A 20,102-nucleotide genomic window follows, 5' to 3' on the forward strand; every position below is an offset into this window, starting at 1 on the left:
GCCCGTTTTGCACCGAGTTTTCTAAGGCAACCAAACGGTCCCAAATGCATCCTAATAGTACAATACACACCAAAACATGAGTTTAGAGTCCAAATGGAGTGCATCGGTTGCGTTCGTAGCAAAAAATTTCGACGTGACTTCGTGGCACGGATTTTTGAATCAGTTTGGCCCGTTTTGAACTGAGTTTTGTAACGCAACCGAATAATCCCAAATGCACCAAAATAGTATGAAACGCTATGAAACATGACTTTTTGAGTCCAATGGGGTGGATTGGGTGTGTTCGTTGCGAAAAATTCTGACATGACGTCATGGCACAAACTTTTGCACCACTTCGGCCCGTTTTGCACCGAGTTTTGTAAGGCAACCAAACGGTACCAAATGCATCCAAATAGTATGAAACGCACCAAGACATTACTTTAGGTCCCAACGGGGCCAATCCGGTGTGTTTGTTGCGAAAAATTAAGACGCGACTTCGTGGCACGAACTTTTGCACCTGTTCGGCCCATTTTGCACCGAGTTTGAAAGGCAACCAAACGGTCCCAAATGCATCCAAATTGTACAAGACACTCCAAAAAATGAGTTTAGAGTCCAATGGGGTGGATCGGGTGCATTCGTTGCGAAAAATTCAGATGCAACATTACGGCACAAACTTTTGCACAAGTTTGGCCCGTTTTGAACTTAGTGTTGTAACGCAACAAACTGTCCCAATGTTCACAAAAAGTATGAAATGCAACGATACATGAGGTAAGGGTCCAATGGGGTGGATCTGGTGCATTCGTTGCGAAAAATTCCGACAACGACTTCTTGGCGCGAACTTTTGCACCACTTCAGCCCGTTTTGCACCGAGTTTTGTAAGGCAACCAAACAGTCCCAAATGCATCCTAATAGTACAATACACACCAAAACATGAGTTTAGAGTCCAATGGGGTGCATCGGTTGCGTTCGTAGAAAAAAATTTCGACGCGACTTCGTGGCACGAATTTTTGCATCAGTTTGGCCCGTTTGAACTGAGTTTTGTAACGCAACCGAATGGTCCCAAATGCACCAAAATAGTATGAAACGCTATGAAACATGACTTTGAGTCCAATGGGGTGGATTGGGTGTGTTCGTTGCGAAAAATTCTGACATGACGTCATGGCACAAACTTTTGCACCACTTCGGCCCGTTTTGCACCGAGTTGTAAGGCAACCCAAACGGTACCAATGCATCCAAATAGTATGAAACGCACCAAGACATTACTTTAGGTCCCAACGGGGCCAATCCGGCGTGTTTGTTGCGAAAAATTAAGACGCGACTTCGTGGCACGAACTTTTGCACCTGTTCGGCCCATTTTGCACCGAGTTTTGAAAGGCAACCAAACGGTCCCAAATGCATCCAAATTGTACAAGACACTCCAAAACATGAGTTTAGAGTCCAATGGGGTGGATCGGGTGCATTCGTTGCGAAAAATTCAGATGCAACATTACGGCACAAACTTTTGCACAAGTTTGGCCCGTTTTGAACTTAGTGTTGTAACGCAACAAAACTGTCCCAAATGTTCACAAAAAGTATGAAATGCAACGATACATGAGGTAAGGGTCCAATGGGGTGGATCTGGTGCATTCGTTGCGAAAAAATTCCGACACGACTTCTTGGCGCGAACTTTTGCACCACTTCAGCCCGTTTGCACCGAGTTTTGTAAGGCAACCAAACAGTCCCAAATGCATCCTAATAGTACAATACACACCAAAACATGAGTTTAGAGTCCAATGGGGTGCATCGGTTGCGTTCGTAGAAAAAATTTCGACGCGACTTCGTGGCACGAATTTTTGCATCAGTTTGGCCCGTTTTGAACTGAGTTTTGTAACGCAACCGAATGGTCCCAAATGCACCAAAATAGTATGAAACGCTATGAAACATGACTTTTGAGTCCAATGGGGTGGATTGGGTGTGTTCGTTGCGAAAAATTCTGACATGATGTCATGGCACAAACTTTTGCACCACTTCGGCCCGTTTTGCACCGAGTTTTGTAAGGCAACCAAACGGTACCAATTGCATCCAAATAGTATGAAACGCACCAAGACATTACTTTAGGTTCCAGCGGGGCCAATCGGGTGTGTTGTTGCGAAAAATTAAGAAGCGACTTCGTGGCACGAACTTTTGCACCTGTTCGGCCCATTTTGCACTGAGTTTTGTAAGGCAACCAAACGGTCCCGAATGCATCCAAATAGTACAAAACAAACCAAAACATGAGTTTAGAGTCCAATGGGGTAGATCGGTTTCGTTCATTATGAAAAATTCCGACGCGACTTCGTGGCACGAACTTTTGCACCACGTTGGCCCATTTTGCACTGAGTGTTGTAACGCAACCAAACTCTCCCAAATGCACCGAAATAGTACGAAATGCACCGAAACAAAAGGTTACGATCCCATGGGGTGGATCGAATGGTTTGTTGTGAAAAATTCTGACACGACTTCAGGCACAAACTTTTGCACCACTTCAGGCCGTTTTGCACAATGTTTTGTATGCAACCAAACGGTACCAAATGCACCCAAATAGTACGAAAAGGACCAAAACATTACTTTAGATCCCAACGGGGCCAGTCAGGTGTGTTTGTTGTGAAAAATTAAGACGCGACTACGTGGCACGAACTTTTGCGCCAGTTCGGCCCATTTTGCACTGAGTTTTGAAAGGCAACCAAACGGTCCCAAATGCATCCAAATAGGACAAAACACACCAAAACAAGAGTTTAGAGTCCAATGGGGTGGATGGGTGCGTTCTTTACGAAAAATTCCGACGCGACTTCGTGGCACAAACTTTGCACCAGTGGCCCATTTTGCACTGAGTGTTGTAACACAACCAAACTCTCCCAAGTGCACCCAAATATTACGAAACGCACTGAAACATTAGGTTAGGGTCCAATGGCGTGGATCGAATGGTTTGTTGTGAAAAATTCAGACATGACTTCATGGCACGAACTTTTGCACCACTTCACGCTGTTTTGCACCCAGTTTTGTAAGGCAACCAAACAGTACCAAATGCGCCGAAATAGTACCAGACGCACCAAAACATTACTTTAGATCCCAACGGGGGCAGTCGGGTGAGTTTGTTGCGAAAAATTGAAACACGACTTCGTTGCAATGAACTTTTGTACCAGTTCGGTCCATTTTGCACTGAGTTTTGTAAGGCAACCAAACAGTCCAATGTGTTTGTTGCGAAAAATTATGACGCGACTTCATGGCACAAAATTTTGCACCACTTCGGCCCGTTTTACACCGAGTTTTGTACGGCAACCAAACGGTCCCAAATGCATCCAAATAGTACAAAACAACCAAAACATGAGTTTAGAGTCCAATGGGGTGGATCGGGTGCATTCATTGCGAAAAATTCAGATGCGACATTGTGGCACAAACTTTTGCACAAGTTTGGTCCGTTTTGCACTTAGTGTTGTAACGCAACAAACTGTCCCAAATGTACACAAAAAGTATGAAATGCAACGATACATGAGGTAAGGGTCCAATGGGGTGGATCAGGTGCGTTCGTTGCGAAAAATTCCGACACGAACTTCTTGGCGCGAACTTTTGCACCACTTTAGCCCGTTTTGCACCGAGTTTTCTAAGGCAACCAAACGGTCCCAAATGCATCCTAATAGTACAATACACACCAAAAACATGAGTTTAGAGTCCAATGGAGTGCATCGGTTGCGTTCGTAGCAAAAAATTTCGACGTGACTTCGTGGCACGGATTTTTGAATCAGTTTGGCCCGTTTGAACTGAGTTTTGTAACGCAACCGAATAATCCCAAATGCACCAAAATAGTATGAAACGCTATGAAACATGACTTTTGAGTCCAATGGGGTGGATTGGGTGTGTTCGTTGCGAAAAATTCTGACATGACGTCATGGCACAAACTTTTGCACCACTTCGGCCCGTTTTGCACCGAGTTTTGTAAGGCAACCAAACGGTACCAAATGCATCCAAATAATATGAAACGCACCAAGACATTACTTTAGGTCCCAACGGGGCCAATCCGGTGTGTTTGTTGCGAAAAATTAAGACGCGACTTCGTGGCACGAACTTTTGCACCTGTTCGGCCCATTTTGCACCGAGTTTTGAAGGCAACCAAACGGTCCCAAATGCATCCAAATTGTACAAGACACTCCAAAAAATGAGTTTAGAGTCCAATGGGGTGGATCGGGTGCATTCGTTGCGAAAAATTCAGATGCAACATTATGGCACAAACTTTTGCACAAGTTTGGCCCGTTTTGAACTTAGTGTTGTAACGCAACAAACTGTCCCAAATGTTCACAAAAAGTATGAAATGCAACGATACATGAGGTAAGGGTCCAATGGGGTGGATCTGGTGCATTCGTTGCGAAAAATTCCGACACGACTTCTTGGCGCGAACTTTTGCACCACTTCAGCCCGTTTTGCACCGAGTTTTGTAAGGCAACCAAACAGTCCCAAATGCATCCTAATAGTACAATACACACCAAAACATGAGTTTAGAGTCCAATGGGGTGCATCGGTTGCGTTCGTAGAAAAAAATTTCGACGCGACTTCGTGGCACGAATTTTTGCATCAGTTTGGCCCGTTTTGAACTGAGTTTTGTAACGCAACCGAATGGTCCCAAATGCACCAAAATAGTATGAAACGCTATGAAACATGACTTTTGAGTCCAATGGGGTGGATTGGGTGTGTTCGTTGCGAAAAATTCTGACATGACGTCATGGCACAAACTTTTGCACCACTTCGGCCCGTTTTGCACCGAGTTGTAAGGCAACCAAACGGTACCAAATGCATCCAAATAGTATGAAACGCACCAAGACATTACTTTAGGTCCCAACGGGGCCAATCCGGCGTGTTTGTTGCGAAAAATTAAGACGCGACTTCGTGGCACGAACTTTTGCACCTGTTCGGCCCATTTTGCACCGAGTTTTGAAAGGCAACCAAACGGTCCCAAATGCATCCAAATTGTACAAGACACTCCAAAACATGAGTTTAGAGTCCAATGGGGTGGATCGGGTGCATTCGTTGCGAAAAATTCAGATGCAACATTACGGCACAAACTTTTGCACAAGTTTGGCCCGTTTTGAACTTAGTGTTGTAACGCAACAAACTGTCCAAATGTTCACAAAAAGTATGAAATGCAACGATACATGAGGTAAGGGTCCAATGGGGTGGATCTGGTGCATTCGTTGCGAAAAATTCCGACACGACTTCTTGGCGCGAACTTTTTGCACCACTTCAGCCCTGTTTTGCACCGAGTTTTGTAAGGCAACCAAACAGTCCCAAATGCATCCTAATAGTACAATACACACCAAAACATGAGTTTAGAGTCCAATGGGGTGCATCGGTTGCGTTCGTAGAAAAAAATTTCGACGCGACTTCGTGGCACGAATTTTTGCATCAGTTTGGCCCGTTTTGAACTGAGTTTGTAACGCAACCGAATGGTCCCAAATGCACCAAAATAGTATGAAACGCTATGAAACATGACTTTTGAGTCCAATGGGGTGGATTGGGTGTGTTCGTTGCGAAAAATTCTGACATGATGTCATGGCACAAACTTTTGCACCACTTCGGCCCGTTTTGCACCGAGTTTTGTAAGGCAACCAAACGGTACCAATTGCATCCAAATAGTATGAAACGCACCAAGACATTACTTTAGGTTCCAGCGGGGCCAATCGGGTGTGTTTGTTGCGAAAAATTAAGAAGCGACTTCGTGGCACGAACTTTTGCACCTGTTCGGCCCATTTTGCACTGAGTTTTGTAAGGCAACCAAACGGTCCCGAATGCATCCAAATAGTACAAAACAAACCAAAACATGAGTTTAGAGTCCAATGGGGTAGATCGGTTTCGTTCATTATGAAAAATTCCGACGCGACTTCGTGGCACGAACTTTTGCACCACGTTGGCCCATTTTGCACTGAGTGTTGTAACGCAACCAAACTCTCCCAAATGCACCGAAATAGTACGAAATGCACCGAAACAAAAGGTTACGATCCCATGGGGTGGATCGAATGGTTTGTTGTGAAAAATTCTGACACGACTTCAGGCACAAACTTTTGCACCACTTCAGGCCGTTTTGCACAATGTTTTGTATGCAACCAAACGGTACCAAATGCACCCAAATAGTACGAAAAGGACCAAAACATTACTTTAGATCCCAACGGGGCCAGTCAGGTGTGTTTGTTGTGAAAAATTAAGACGCGACTACGTGGCACGAACTTTTGCGCCAGTTCGGCCCATTTTGCACTGAGTTTTGAAAGGCAACCAAACGGTCCCAAATGCATCCAAATAGGACAAAACACACCAAAACAAGAGTTTAGAGTCCAATGGGGTGGATGGGTGCGTTCTTTACGAAAAATTCCGACGCGACTTCGTGGCACAAACTTTTGCACCAGTGGCCCATTTTGCACTGAGTGTTGTAACGCAACCAAACTCTCCCAAGTGCACCCAAATATTACGAAACGCACTGAAACATTAGGTTAGGGTCCAATGGCGTGGATCGAATGGTTTGTTGTGAAAAATTCAGACATGACTTCATGGCACGAACTTTTGCACCACTTCACGCTGTTTTGCACCCAGTTTTGTAAGGCAACCAAACAGTACCAAATGCGCCGAAATAGTACCAGACGCACCAAAACATTACTTTAGATCCCAACGGGGGCAGTCGGGTGAGTTTGTTGCGAAAAATTGAAACACGACTTCGTTGCATGAACTTTTGTACCAGTTCGGTCCATTTTGCACTGAGTTTTGTAAGGCAACCAAACAGTCCAATGTGTTTGTTGCGAAAAATTATGACGCGACTTCATGGCACAAAATTTTGCACCACTTCGGCCCGTTTTACACCGAGTTTTGTACGGCAACCAAACGGTCCCAAATGCATCCAAATAGTACAAAACACCAAAACATGAGTTTAGAGTCCAATGGGGTGGATCGGGTGCATTCATTGCGAAAAATTCAGATGCGACATTGTGGCACAAACTTTTGCACAAGTTTGGTCCGTTTTGCACTTAGTGTTGTAACGCAACAAACTGTCCCAAATGTACACAAAAAGTATGAAATGCAACGATACATGAGGTAAGGGTCCAATGGGGTGGATCAGGTGCGTTCGTTGCGAAAAATTCCGACACGACTTCTTGGCGCGAACTTTTGCACCACTTTAGCCCGTTTTGCACCGAGTTTTCTAAGGCAACCAAACGGTCCCAAATGCATCCTAATAGTACAATACACACCAAAACATGAGTTTAGAGTCCAATGGAGTGCATCGGTTGCGTTCGTAGCAAAAAATTTCGACGTGACTTCGTGGCACGGATTTTTGAATCAGTTTGGCCCGTTTTGAACTGAGTTTTCTAACGCAACCGAATAATCCCAAATGCACCAAAATAGTATGAAACGCTATGAAACATGACTTTTGAGTCCAATGGGGTGGATTGGGTGTGTTCGTTGCGAAAAATTCTGACATGACGTCATGGCACAAACTTTTGCACCACTTCGGCCCGTTTTGCACCGAGTTTTGTAAGGCAACCAAACGGTACCAAATGCATCCAAATAATATGAAACGCACCAAGACATTACTTTAGGTCCCAACGGGGCCAATCCGGTGTGTTTGTTGCGAAAAATTAAGACGCGACTTCGTGGCACGAACTTTTGCACCTGTTCGGCCCATTTTGCACCGAGTTTTGAAAGGCAACCAAACGGTCCCAAATGCATCCAAATTGTACAAGACACTCCAAAAAATGAGTTTAGAGTCCAATGGAGTGGATCGGGTGCATTCGTTGCGAAAAATTCAGATGCAACATTACGGCACAAACTTTTGCACAAGTTTGGCCCGTTTTGAACTTAGTGTTGTAACGCAACAAACTGTCCCAAATGTTCACAAAAAGTATGAAATGCAACGATACATGAGGTAAGGGTCCAATGGGGTGGATCTGGTGCATTCGTTGCGAAAAATTCCGACACGACTTCTTGGCGCGAACTTTTGCACCACTTCAGCCCGTTTTGCACCGAGTTTTGTAAGGCAACCAAACAGTCCCAAATGCATCCTAATAGTACAATACACACCAAAACATGAGTTTAGAGTCCAATGGGGTGCATCGGTTGCGTTCGTAGAAAAAAATTTCGACGCGACTTCGTGGCACGAATTTTTGCATCAGTTTGGCCCGTTTTGAACTGAGTTTTGTAACGCAACCGAATGGTCCCAAATGCACCAAAATAGTACTGAAACGCTATGAAACATGACTTTTGAGTCCAATGGGGTGGATTGGGTGTGTTCGTTGCGAAAAATTCTGACATGACGTCATGGCACAAACTTTTGCACCACTTCGGCCCGTTTTGCACCGAGTTGTAAGGCAACCAAACGGTACCAAATGCATCCAAATAGTATGAAACGCACCAAGACATTACTTTAGGTCCCAACGGGGCCAATCCGGCGTGTTTGTTGCGAAAAATTAAGACGCGACTTCGTGGCACGAACTTTGCACCTGTTCGGCCCATTTTGCACCGAGTTTTGAAAGGCAACCAAACGGTCCCAAATGCATCCAAATTGTACAAGACACTCCAAAACATGAGTTTAGAGTCCAATGGGGTGGATCGGGTGCATTCGTTGCGAAAAATTCAGATGCAACATTACGGCACAAACTTTTGCACAAGTTTGGCCCGTTTTGAACTTAGTGTTGTAACGCAACAAACTGTCCCAAATGTTCACAAAAAGTATGAAATGCAACGATACATGAGGTAAGGGTCCAACGGGGTGGATCTGGTGCATTCGTTGCGAAAAATTCCGACACGACTTCTTGGCGCGAACTTTTGCACCACTTCAGCCCGTTTTGCACCGAGTTTTGTAAGGCAACCAAACAGTCCCAAATGCATCCTAATAGTACAATACACACCAAAACATGAGTTTAGAGTCCAATGGGGTGCATCGGTTGCGTTCGTAGAAAAAAATTTTGACGCGACTTCGTGGCACGAGTTTTTGCATCAGTTTGGCCCGTTTTGAACTGAGTTTTGTAACGCAACCGAATGGTCCCAAATGCACCAAAATAGTATGAAACGCTATGAACATGACTTTTGAGTCCAATGGGGTGGATTGGGTGTGTTCGTTGCGAAAAATTCTGACATGACGTCATGGCACAAACTTTTGCACCACTTCGGCCCGTTTTGCACCGAGTTTTGTAAGGCAACCAAACGGTACCAATTGCATCCAAATAGTATGAAACGCACCAAGACATTACTTTAGGTCCCAACGGGGCCAATCGGGTGTGTTTGTGGCGAAAAATTAAGAAGCGACTTCGTGGCACGAACTTTTGCACCTGTTCGGCCCATTTTGCACTGAGTTCTGTAAGGCAACCAAACGGTCCCGAATGCATCCAAATAGTACAAAACAAACCAAAACATGAGTTTAGAGTCCAATGGGGTAGATCGGTTTCGTTCATTATGAAAAATTCCGACGCGACTTCGTGGCACGAACTTTTGCACCACGTTGGCCCATTTTGCACTGAGTGTTGTAACGCAACCAAACTCTCCCAAATGCACCGAAATAGTACGAAATGCACCGAAACAAAAGGTTACGATCCCATGGGGTGGATCGAATGGTTTGTTGTGAAAAATTCTGACACGACTTCAGGCACGAACTTTTGCACCACTTCAGGCCGTTTTGCACAATGTTTTGTATGCAACCAAACGGTACCAAATGCACCCAAATAGTACGAAAAGGACCAAAACATTACTTTAGATCCCAACGGGGCCAGTCAGGTGTGTTTGTTGTGAAATATTAAGACGCGACTTCGTGGCACGAACTTTTGCGCCAGTTCGGCCCATTTTGCACTGAGTTTTGAAAGGCAACCAAACGGTCCCAAATGCATGCAAATAGGACAAAACACACCAAAACATGAGTTTAGAGTCCAATGGGGTGGATGGGTGCGTTCTTTACGAAAAATTCCGACGCGACTTCGTGGCACAAACTTTTGCACCAGTGGCCCATTTTGCACTGAGTGTTGTAACGGAACCAAACTCTCCCAAGTGCACCCAAATATTACGAAACGCACTGAAACATTAGGTTAGGGTGCAATGGCGTGGATCGAATGGTTTGTTGTGAAAAATTCAGACATGACTTCATGGCACGAACTTTTGCACCACTTCACGCTGTTTTGCACCCAGTTTTGTAAGGCAACCAAACAGTACCAAATGCGCCGAAATAGTACCAGACGCACCAAAACATTACTTTAGATCCCAACGGGGGCAGTCGGGTGAGTTTGTTGCGAAAAATTGAAACACGACTTCGTTGCACGAACTTTTGTACCAGTTCGGTCCATTTTGCACTGAGTTTTGTAAGGCAACCAAACAGTCCAATGTGTTTATTGCGAAAAATTATGACGCGACTTCATGGCACAAAATTTTGCACCACTTCGGCCCGTTTTACACCGAGTTTTGTACGGCAACCAAACGGTCCCAAATGCATCCAAATAGTACAAAACACACCAAAACATGAGTTTAGAGTCCAATGGGGTGGATCGGGTGCATTCGTTGCGAAAAATTCAGATGCGACATTGTGGCACAAACTTTTGCACAAGTTTGGCCCGTTTTGCACTTAGTGTTGTAACGCAACAAACTGTCCCAAATGTACACAAAAAGTATGAAATGCAACGATACATGAGGTAAGGGGTCCAATGGGGTGGATTAGGTGCGTTCGTTGCGAAAAATTCCGACACGACTTCTTGGCGCGAACTTTTGCACCACTTCAGCCCGTTTTGCACCGAGTTTTCTAAGGCAACCAAACGGTCCCAAATGCATCCTAATAGTACAATACACACCAAAACATGAGTTTAGTGTCCAATGGAGTGCATCGGTTGCGTTCGTAGCAAAAAATTTCGACGTGACTTCGTGGCACGGATTTTTGCATCAGTTTGGCCCGTTTTGAACTGAGTTTTGTAACGCAACCGAATAATCCAAAATGCACCAAAATAGTATGAAACGCTATGAAACATGACTTTTGAGTCCAATGGGGTGGATTGGGTGTGTTCGTTGCGAAAAATTCTGACATGACGTCATGGCACAAACTTTTGCACCACTTCGGCCCGTTTTGCACCGAGTTTTGTAAGGCAACCAAACGGTACCAAATGCATCCAAATAGTATGAAACGCACCAAGACATTACTTTAGGTCCCAACGGGGCCAATCCGGTGTGTTTGTTGCGAAAAATTAAGACGCGACTTCGTGGCACGAACTTTTGCACCTGTTCGGCCCATTTTGCACCGAGTTTTGAAAGGCAACCAAACGGTCCCAAATGCATCCAAATTCTACAAGACACTCCAAAAAATGAGTTTAGAGTCCAATGGGGTGGATCGGGTGCATTCGTTGCGAAAAATTCAGATGCAACATTACGGCACAAACTTTTGCACAAGTTTGGCCCGTTTTGAACTTAGTGTTGTAACGCAACAAACTGTCCCAAATGTTCACAAAAAGTATGAAATGCAACGATACATGAGGTAAGGGTCCAATGGGGTGGATCTGGTGCATTCGTTGCGAAAAATTCCGACACGACTTCTTGGCGCGAACTTTTGCACCACTTCAGCCCGTTTTGCACCGAGTTTTGTAAGGCAACCAAACGGTCCCAAATGCATCCTAATAGTACAATACACACCAAAACATGAGTTTAGAGTCCAATGGGGTGCATCGCTTGCGTTCGTAGCAAAAAATTTCGACCCGACTTCGCGGCACGAATTTTTGTATCAGTTTGGCCCGTTTTGAACTGACTTTTGTAACGCAACCGAATGGTCCCAAATGCACCAAAATAGTATGAAACATTACGAAACATGACTTTTGAGTCCAATGGGATGGATTGGGTGTGTTCGTTGCGAAAAATTCTGACATGACGTCATGCACAAACTTTTGCACCACTTCGGCCCGTTTTGCACCGAGTTTTGTAAGGCAACCAAACGGTACCAATTGCATCCAAATAGTATGAAACGCACCAAGACATTACTTTAGGTCCCAACGGGGCCAATCGGGTGTGTTTGTTGCGAAAAATTAAGAAGCGACTTCGTGGCACGGACTTTTGCACCTGTTCGGCCCATTTTTCACTGAGTTTTGTAAGGCAACCAAACGGTCCCGAATGCATCAAAATAGTACAAAACAAACCAAAACATGAGTTTAGAGTCCAATGGGGTGGATCGGGTGTGTTCATTATGAAAAATTCCGACTCGACTTCGTGGCACGAACTTTTGCACCACGTTGGCCCATTTTGCACTGAGTGTTGTAACGCAACCAAACTCTCCCAAATGCACCGAAATAGTACGAAATGCACCGAAACAAAAGGTTACGATCCAATGGGGTGGATCGAATGGTTTGTTGTGAAAAATTCTGACACGAATTCAAGGCACGAACTTTTGCACCACTTCAGGCCGTTTTGCACAAAGTTTTGTAAGGCAACCAAATGGTACCAAATGCACCCAAATAGTACGAAAAGGACCAAAACATTACTTTAGATTCCAACGGGGCTAGTCAGGTGTGTTTGTTGTGAAAAATTAAGACGCGACTTCATGGCACGAACTTTTGCACCAGTTCGGCCCATTTTGCACCGAGTTTTGAAAGGCAACCAAACGGTCCCAAATGCTTCCAAATAGTACAAAACACACCAAAACATGAGTTTAGAGTCCAATGGGGTGGATGGGTGCGTTCTTTACGAAAAATTCCGACGCGATTTCGTGGCACAAACTTTTGCACCAGTGGCCCATTTTGCACTGAGTGTTGTAACGCAACCAAACTCTCCCAAATGCACCCAAATATTAAGAAACGCACCGATGGTTAGGGTCCAATGGCGTGGATCGAATGGTTTGTTGTGAAAAATTCAGACATGACTTCTTGGCACGAACTTTTGCACCACTTCACGCCGTTTTGCACCCAGTTTTGTAAGGCAACCAAACAGTACCAAATGCACCGAAATAGTACCAGACATACCAAAACATTAATTTAGATCCCAACGGCGCCAGTCGGGTGTGTTTGTTGCGAAAAATTAAGACACGTCTTCATTGCACGAACTTTTGCACCAGTTCGGTCCATTTTGCACTGAGTTTTGTAAGGCAACCAAACGGTCCCAAATGCATCCAAATAGTACAAAACACACCAAAACATGAGTTTAGGTCCCAATGAGGTCAATTCGGTGTGTTTGTTTGGAAAAATTATGACGCGACTTCGTGGCACGAAATTTTGCACCACTTCGGCCCATTTTGCACTGAGTTTTGTACGGCAACCAAACGGTCCCAAATGCATCCAAATAGTACAAAACACACCAAAACATGAGTTTAGAGTCCAATGGGGTGGATCGGGTGCATTCGTTGCGAAAAATTCAGATGCGACATTGTGGCACAAACTTTTGCACAAATTTGGCCCGTTTTGAACTGAGTGTTGTACACAAAAAGTATGAAATGCACCGATACATGAGGTAAGGGTCCAATGGGGTGGATCGGGTGTGTTCGTTGCGAAAAATTCTGACACGACTTCTTTGGCGCGAACTTTTGCACCACTTCAGCCCGTTTTGCACCGAGTTTTGTAAGGCAACCAAACGGTCCCAAATGCATCCTAATAGTACGAAACACACCAAAACATGAGTTTAGAGTCCAATGGGGTGGATCGGGTGCGTTCATTACGAAAAATTCCGACGCGACTTCGTGGCACGAACATTTGCACCAGGTTGGCCCATTTTGCACTGAGTGTTGTAACGCAACCAAACTCTCCCAAATGCACCGAAATAGTACAAAATGCACCGATACATTAGGTTAGGGTCCAATGGGGTGTATCGAATGGTTCGTTGTGAAAAATTCTGACACGACTTCATGGCACGAACTTTTGCAGTACTTCACACCGTTTTGCTCCCAATTTTGTAAGGCAAGCAAATGGTACCAAATGCACCCAAATAGTACGAAACACACCAAAACATGAGTTGAGGTCCCAATGAGGTCAATCCGGTGTGTTTGGTGCGAAAACTTATGACGTGACTTCGTGGCACGAACTTTTGCACCACTTTGGCCCGTTTTGCACCGAGTTTTGTACGGCAACCAAACGGTCCCAAATGCATCCAAATAGTACCAAACACATCAAAACATAAGTTTAGAGTCCAATGGGGTGGATCGGGTGCATTCGTTGCGAAAAATTCAGATGCGACTTTGTGGCACGAACTTTTGCTCAAGTTTGGCCCGTTTTGAACTAAGTGTTGTAACGCAACAAACTGTCCCAAATGCACACAAAAAGTATGAAATGCACCGATACATGAGGTAAGGGTCCAATGGGGTGGATCGGGTGCGTTCGTTGCGAAAAATTCTGACACAAATTCTTGGCGCGAACTTTTGCACCACTTCGGCCCATTTTGCACCGAGTTTTGTAAGGCAACCAAACGGTCCCAAATGCATCCTAATAGTACAATACATAACAAAACATGAGTTTAGAGTCCAATGGGGTGCTTCGGTTGCGTTCGTAGCAAAAAATTTCGACGCGACTTCGTGGCACGAATTTTTGCATCAGTTTGGCCCGCTTTGAACTGAGTTTTGTAACGCAACCGAATGGTCTCAAATGCACAAAATAGCATGAAACGCTATGAAACATGAGTTTTGAGTCCAATGGGGTGGATTGGGTGTGTTCGTTGCAAAAAATTCTGATATGACGTCATGGCACAAACTTTTGCACCACTTCGGCCCTTTTTGCACCGAGTTTTGTAAGCCAACCAAACGGTACCAAATGCATCCAAATAGTATGAAACGCGCCAAGACAGTACTTTAGGTCCCAACGGGGCCAATCGAGTGTGTTTGTTGCGAAAAATTAAGATGCGACTTCATGGCACAACTTTTGCACCTGTTCGGCCCATTTTGCACTGAGTTTTGTAAGGCAACCAAACGGTACCAAATGCACCCAAATAGTACGAAACACACCAAAACATGAGTTTAGGTCCCAATGAGGTCAATCCGGTGTGTTTGATGCGAAAAATTATGACGCGACTTCGTGGCACGAAGTTTTGCACCACTTCGGCCCGTTTTGCACCGAGTTTTGTACGGCAACCAATCGGTCCCAAATGCATCCAAATAGTACAAACACACAGCAAAACATAAGTTTAGAGTCCAATGGGGTGGATCGGGTGCTTTGGTTGCGAAAAATTCAGATGCGACTTTGTGGCACGAACTTTTGCTCAAGTTTGGCTCGTTTTGAACTGAGTGTTGTAACGCAACAAACTGTCCCAAATGCACACAAAAAGTATGAAATGCACCGATACATGAGGTAAGGGTCCAATGGGGTGGATCAGCTGCGTTCGTTGCGAAAAATTCTGACACAACTTCTTGGCGCGAACTTTTGCACCACTTCGGCCCGTTTTGCACCGCATTTTGTAAGGCAACCAAACTGTCCCAAATGCATCCTAATTGTACAATACACAACAAAACATGAGTTTAGAGTCCAATGGGGTGCATCGGTTGCGTTCGTAGCAAAATCTTTCGACGCGACTTCGTGGCACGAATTTTTGCATCAGTTTGGCCCGTTTTGAACTGAGTTTTGTAACCCAACCGAACGGTCTCAAATGCACCAAAATAGTATGAAACAGTATGAACACATGAGTTTTGAGACCAATGGGGTGGATTGGGTGTGTTCGTTGCGAAAAATTCTGACACGAATTCATGGCACGAACTTTTGCACCACTTCACGTCGTTTTGCACCCAGTTTTGTAAGGCAACCAAACGGTACCAAATGTAACCAAATAGTACAAAACAAACAAAAACGTGAGTTTAGGTCCCAATGAGGTCAATCCGGTGTGTTTGGTGCGAAAAATTATGACGCGTCTTCGTCGCACGAACTTTTGCACCACTTCGGCCCGTTTTGCACCGTGTTTTGTACGGCAACCAAACGGTCCCAAATGCATACAAATAGTACAAAACACATCAAAACATAAGTTTAGAGTCCAATGAGGTGGATCGAGTGCTTTCGTTGCGAAAAATTCAGATGCGACTTTGTGGCATGAACTTTTGCTCAAGTTTGGCCCGTTTTGAACTGAGTGTTGTAACGCATCAAACTGTCCCTAATTCACACAAAAAGTATGAAATGCACCGACACATGAGGTAAGGGTCCAATGGGGTGGATCGGGTGCGTTCGTTCCAAAAAATTCTGACACAACTTCTTGGCGCGAACTTTTGCATCACTTCGGCTCGTTTTGTACCGAGTTTTGTAAGGCAACCAAACGGTCCCAAATGCATCCTAATAGTACAATACACAACAAAACATGAGTTTAGGTCCCAATGAGGTCAATCCGGTGTGTTTGTTGCGAAAAATTATGACGCGACTTCGTGGCACGAAATTTTGCACCACTGCGGCCCGTTTTGCACCGAGTTTTGTACGGCAACCAAACGGTCCCAAATGCATCCAAATAGTACAAAACACACCAAAACATGAGTTTAGAGTCCAATGGGGTGGATGGGTGCATTCTTTACAAAAAATTCCGACGCGACTTCGTGGCACAAACTTTTCACCAGTGGCCCATTTTGCACTAAGTGTTGTAACGCAACCAAACTCTCCCAAATGCACCCAAATATTACGAAACACACCGAAACATTAGGTTAGGGTCCAATGGTGTGGATCGAATGGTTTGTTGTGAAAAATTCAGACTTGACTTCATGGCACGAACTTTTGCACCACTTCACGCCGTTTTGCACCTAGTTTTGAAAGGCAACCAAACAGTACCAAATGCACCGAAATAGTACCAGACGCACCAAAACATTACTTTAGATCCCAATGGGGCCAGTCGGGTGTGTTTGTTGCGAAAAATTAAGACACGACTTCGTTGCACGAACTTTTGCACCAGTTCGGTCCATTTTGCACTGAGTTTTGTAAGGCAACCAAACGGTCCCAAATGCATCCAAATAGTACAAAACACACCAAAACATGAGTTTAGGTCCCAATGAGGTCAATCCAGTGTGTTTGTTGCGAAAAATTATGACGCGACTTCGTGGCACGAAATTTTGCACCACTTCGGCCCGTTTTGCACCGAGTTTTGTACGGCAACCAAACGGTCCCAAATGCATCCAAATAGTACAAAACACATCAAAACATAAGTTTAGAGACCAATGGGGTGGATCGGGTGCTTTCATTGCGAAAAATTCAGATGCGACTTTGTGGCACGAACTTTTGCTCAAGTTTGGCCCGTTTTGAACTGAGTGTTGTAACGCAACAAACTGTCCCTAATTCACACAAAAAGTTTGAAATGCACCGATACATGAGGTAAGGGTCCAATGGGGTGGATCGGGTGCGTTCGTTCCAAAAAATTTTGACACAACTTCTTGGCGCGAACTTTTGCACCACTTCGGCCCGTTTTGTACCGAGTTTTGTATGGCAACCAAACGGTCCCAAATGCATCCTAATAGTACAATACACAACAAAACATGAGTTTAGAGTCCAATGGGATGCATCGGTTGCGTTCGTAGCAAAAAATTTCGACGCGACTTCGTGGCACGAATTTTTGCATCAGTTTGGCCCGTTTTGAACTGAGTTTTGTAACGCAACCGAATGGTCCCAAATGCACCAAAATAGTATGAAACGCTATGAAACATGAGTTTTGAGTCCAATGGGGTGGATTGGGTGTGTTCGTTGCGAAAATTCTAACATAACGTCATGGCACAAACTTTTGCACCACTTCGGCCCGTTTTGCACCGAGTTTTGTAAGGCAACCAAACGGTACCAAATGCATACAAATAGTATGAAACGCACTAAGACATTACTTTAGGTCCCAACCGGGCCAATCAGGTGTGTTTGTTGCGAAAAATTAAGACGCGACTTCGTGGCACGAACTTTTGCACATGTTCGGCCCATTTTGCACTGAGTTTTGTAGGGCAACCAAACGGTCCCAAATGCATCCAAATAGTACTAAACACACCAAAACATGAGTTTAGAGTCCAATGGGGTGGATGGGTGCGTTCTTTACAAAAAATTCCGGCGCGACTTCGTGGCACAAACTTTTCACCAGTGGCCCATTTTGCACTGAGTGTTGTAACGCAACCAAACTCTCCCAAATGCACCCAAATATTACGAAACGCACCGAAACATTAGGTTAGGGTCCAATGGCGTGGATCGAATGGTTTGTTGTGAAAAATTCATACATGACTTCATGGCACGAACTTTGGCACCACTTCACGCCGTTTTGCACCCAGTTTTGTAAGGCAAACAAACAGTACCAAATGCACCGAAATAGTACCAGACGCACCAAAACATTACTTTAGATCCCAATGGGGCCAGTCGGGTGTGTTTGTTGCAAAAAATAAAGACACGACTTCGTTGCACGAACTTTTGCACCAGTTCGGTCCATTTTGCACTGAGTTTTGTAAGGCAACCAAACGGTCCCAAATGCATCCAAATAGTACAAAACACACCAAAACATGAGTTTAGGTCCCAATGAGGTCAATCCGGTGTGTTTGTTGCGAAAAATTATGACGCGACTTCGTGGCACGAAATTTTGCACCACTTCGGCCCGTTTTGCACCGAGTTTTGTACGGCAACCAAACGGTCCCAAATGCATCCAAATAGTACAAAACACACCAAAACATGAGTTTAGAGTCCAATGGGGTGGATCGGGTGCATTCGTTGCGAAAAATTCAGATGCGACATTGTGGCACAAACTTTTGCACAAATTTGGCCCGTTTTGAACTGAGTGTTGTACACAAAAAGTATGAAATGCACCGATACATGAGGTAAGGGTCCAATGGGGTGGATCGGGTGTGTTCGTTGCGAAAAATTCTGACACGACTTCTTTGGCGCGAACTTTTGCACCACTTCAGCCCGTTTTGCACCGAGTTTTGTAAGGCAACCAAACGGTCCCAAATGCATCCTAATAGTACAATACACACCAAAACATGAGTTTAGAGTCCAGTGGGATGCATCGGTTGCGTTCGTAGCAAAAAATTTCGACGCGACTTCGTGGCACGAATTTTTGCATCAGTTTGGCCCGTTTTGAACTGAGTTTTGTAACGCAACCGAATGGTCCCAAATGCACCAAAATAGTATGAAACGCTATGAAACATGAGTTTTGAGTCCAATGGGGTGGATTGGGTGTGTTCGTTGCGAAAATTCTAACATGACGTCATGGCACAAACTTTTGCACCACTTCGGCCCGTTTTGCACCGAGTTTTGTAAGGCAACCAAACGGTACCAAATGCATCCAAATAGTATGAAACGCACTAAGACATTACTTTAGGTCCCAACAGGGACAATCAGGTGTGTTTGTTGCGAAAAATTAAGACGCGACTTCGTGGCACGAACTTTTGCACATGTTCGGCCCATTTTGCACTGAGTTTTGTAGGGCAACCAAACGGTCCCAAATGCATCCAAATAGTACTAAACACACCAAAACATGAGTTTAGAGTCCAATGGGGTGGATGGGTGCGTTCTTTACGAAAAATTCCGACGCGACTTCGTGGCACAAACTTTTGCACCAGTGGCCCATTTTGCACTGAGTGTTGTAACGCAACCAAACTCTCCCAAATGCACCCAAATATTACGAAACGCACCGAAACATTAGGTTAGGGTCTAATGGCGTGGATCGAATGGTTTGTTGTGAAAAATTCAGACATGACTTCATGGCACGAACTTTTGCACCACTTCACGCCGTTTTGCACCCAGTTTTGTAAGGCAACCAAACAGTAGCAAATGCACCGAAATAGTACCAGACGCACCAAAACATTACTTTAGATCCCAATGTGGCCAGTCGGGTGTGTTTGTTGCGAAAAATTAAGACACGACTTCGTTGCACGAACTTAAACACCAGTTCGGTCCATTTTGCACTGAGTTTTGTAAGGCAACCAAACGGTCCCAAATGCATCCAAATAGTACAAAACACACCAAAACATGAGTTTAGAGTCAAATGGGGTGGATGGGTGCGTTCTTTACAAAAAATTCCGGCGCGACTTCGTGGCACAAACTTTTCACCAGTGGCCCATTTTGCACTGAGTGTTGTAACGCAACCAAACTCTCCCAAATGCACCCAAATATTACGAAACGCACCGAAACATTAGGTTAGGGTCCAATGGTGTGGATCGAATGGTTTGTTGTGAAAAATTCATACATGACTTCATGGCACGAACTTTGGCACCACTTCACGCC

Source organism: Panicum virgatum, chromosome 3N (assembly GCF_016808335.1).
Source record: "Panicum virgatum strain AP13 chromosome 3N, P.virgatum_v5, whole genome shotgun sequence".
NCBI classification, from domain to species: domain Eukaryota; kingdom Viridiplantae; phylum Streptophyta; class Magnoliopsida; order Poales; family Poaceae; genus Panicum; species Panicum virgatum.